Source organism: Gossypium hirsutum, chromosome A05 (assembly GCF_007990345.1).
Source record: "Gossypium hirsutum isolate 1008001.06 chromosome A05, Gossypium_hirsutum_v2.1, whole genome shotgun sequence".
Lineage (NCBI taxonomy): Eukaryota > Viridiplantae > Streptophyta > Magnoliopsida > Malvales > Malvaceae > Gossypium > Gossypium hirsutum.
The window spans coordinates 101,273,757-101,276,801 of record NC_053428.1 but is presented as its reverse complement, the minus strand read 5'-3'; the positions used below and the strand labels follow the sequence as shown (position 1 = coordinate 101,276,801).

Sequence of the window (3,045 nt, the reverse complement as noted above, 5' to 3'; positions counted from 1 at the left end):
TTAAGAATTTTGCTGAGTTGGGCATCTGCGAAAGAACTTCAATAAAAGGTAAGTTAATATGTAATTTTTTTAAGAGTTTGACGAACTTACCGAATTGTTCTTCTGTTTTGTCGTTCTTCATTGCATTAGGATATGGCACACGAGGTTTATAATTCGTACATACCTATTTAGGATCATCATTGCTTACCTCTTCTCGACCTTTGTTAATCGCATTGTCTTGTTGTGATTCTGGTTCATCTAGATTTTCATTATCCTGCACAGCGATAGCATGAAGTTGCTCCTTGGGATTGGTCTATGTAATGCTAGGTAAAGTACCTTATGGGCATTCAAAAATTAGCTTTGCAAGTTGCCTTATTTGAGTTTTAAGACCTTGAATCGATGCTTGCTGGTTCTTAAGTGCTGTCTCGGTATTTTTGGAATCGCGTTTCCGACACCGAGGTAAATTTTTCCAACATCTCTTCAAGGTTTTATTTCGTTTCCTGTTGGTAGGGTGGTTGCTGAAATCCTTGGGGAGGTGGTGCCCTTTGATTTCCTTGATTTCCTTGGCCTTTCCATGAAAAATTTGGATGATTCCTCTAACCTGCATTGTAAGTGTTACTATAAGGATTATTTTGAGTTCGAGGATTATTACCTATATAATTGATTTGCTCGTTTTCGGTTGTAGGATTGAAGGATTGATATTCTGTATGCACACCTCCTTGACTTGAGTCACACCGTATTACTGGATGTACCTGTGAAGAACTAAGAAAATCGTCAATCTTCTTATTGAGAAGTTCTACCTGATTAGAGAGCATGGTGACTGAATCGACGTTATAAACGCCAACTATTTTTGTTGGCTTTGTCCTCATGACTTGCCATTGATAGTTATTTAGTGACATCTCCTCTATAAACTCATAGGCATCTTCCGGTGTTTTATTGTTGATGGTTCCACCAGTAGCTGCGTCAACCATTTGCTGAGTCAAGGGATTCAGACCATTATAGAACGTTTGAACTTGCAGCCAAAGCGGTAACCTATGGTGACGGCACTTTCTCAGTAAATCCTTGTATCTCTCCCATGCATCGTAAAATGTTTCTAAATCCATCTGTACAAAAAAAAGAGATATCATTATGCAATTTAGCCGTTTTAGCCGGCAGAAAATATTTCAGTAAAAATTTCTCGGTCATTTGTTCCCAAGTAGTTATAGACCCTCGTGGTAACGAGTTCAACCACTATTTAGCTTTGTTTCTTAGTGAAAAGAGAAATAATCGAAGACGAATGGCATCATTAGAAACGCCATTGATTTTGAATTTATCGCAAAATTCAAGAAAATTCACCAAGTGCGTGTTGGGATCCTCATCCTGCAAACCATTAAACTAAAAAAACTGCTGTATCATCTGAATAGTGTTAGGTTTTAGTTCGAAATTATTCGCAGCAATAGCAGGTCTAACTATACTAGACTTAGTTCCTGTTAAAGAAGGTTTAGCATAAACATACATAGTACGTGGAGCAGGATTTTGATTAGCTGCAATTGCAGGAGGCAACTGATCGCCTGGGTTTTTGGCCATCTCTTCGATTGGGGGTTGAATATTGTCTTCTTGCTTGTTCTCCGTGTATCTTAAGCTGCGCCTTATTTCTCTTTGATTTCTGCGAATTGTACGATCAATTTCTTCGTCAAAAAGTAATGGTCCCGACGGGTTTCTTCTAGTCATAAACTATAAAAACCTGCCAAAAGAAAGAAAAAGTAAATTAATAAATAATAAAATAAAATAAAATTTGCAAGAAAAATAAATGGCTAATGCTCCTAATATTTCAGTTCCCCAGCAACGGCGCCAAAAACTTGATCGCGTGATTCGTAACAAGTAATAAATATTTATATTGAAGGTCAAACCTAGACTAACTATTATCATGACGAAAAGGCAAGCGCACCTATCGAACAATAGTATAGTAATGGCAAGACCAGGATATCGTACCCAAGAGAGCCAAAAGTACTAATAATAACTATCTTTTTATTATCTAGCCTAAGAATAAAAAGGGTTTGTTTTAATTAACTAATTATTAAAACTAAGAACGCATAGAGAAAAGAATTGGGGAATTGCTTTTGGGAAAATCGATTGATTTGAGACAATACCTAAGGAAAAATCCACCTAGACTTTACTTGTTATTCTGGCTCCGAATCGGACGATTTATTCATTTAACTTGTTCCGTAGAGATCCCTAAGTTATGTTATTATCCCTATTCAAGACTAATAACGTCTAATCCTTAGATTGAATAACCGAGACTTTTCTCTAATTAACACTCTAGGGTTGCATTAACTCGATCTATGGATCCCCTTATTAGGTTTCACCCTAATCCGGCAAAATGTTGTCACCCTATTTCTAGGAGCGCAATCAACTCCGCTTAATTATGACAAATGTACTCTTAGACAGGGTCTATTCCTCCTTCGAATAAGAGCGTGTCTTGAATCAGTATCCTGGGATATCAAAACAAGAATTAAGAACACATAATTAAGAACAAGTTAAATATTTATCATATCAGAAAATAATAACAAGATTCGTCTTAGGTTTCATTCCCCTTAGGTATTTAGGGGTTTAGTTCATAACTAAATAGGAAAACATCTCAGAAGAATAAAGAATACAAAACATAAAGAAAACCCAAAATTCCTGAAGGGGAATTGAGGAGAGATCTTCAGTCTTGATGATGAATCCGGCTTCTGAGATGGATCAATCGGCTTTCTTAGGGAAATTCCTTACCTCTTTTCTCCGTCCCCTCTTCCTTGCTCCTCTAAGGTGTATTTATAGGCTTTGGAATGCCTAAAAACCCTCAAAAGTTGACTTTTTCGAATTGGACTTAACTTGGGCTCGGCAGGGACACGACCATGGCACACACCCGTGTTCGATTACTTCAGGCCGTGTTTGAGCCTGCCAAATTGACACGGCCGTGTGGTTTGCCTGTATGAGGATGTCCAGCCCGTGTTGATTTCGTACTTTGGCCCATTTTCTTCGTTTTTGGTCCATTTCTTGTTCCTTTTGCTCCCCTATGGTCTCCTAAGTATAAAACATGAAATT

The 3,045-nt window shown here is 37.6% G+C and overlaps 1 non-coding gene across 1 annotated transcript; it reads left to right on the top strand.

Moving 5' to 3' along the window:
* The first annotated feature begins 1,008 nt into the window (after positions 1-1,008).
* On the top strand, positions 1,009-1,116 carry LOC121229995 (small nucleolar RNA R71). Its single transcript, XR_005927946.1, has one exon. It is a non-coding gene; the product is annotated as a small nucleolar RNA R71 (small nucleolar RNA).
* The last annotated feature ends 1,929 nt before the right edge of the window (positions 1,117-3,045 follow it).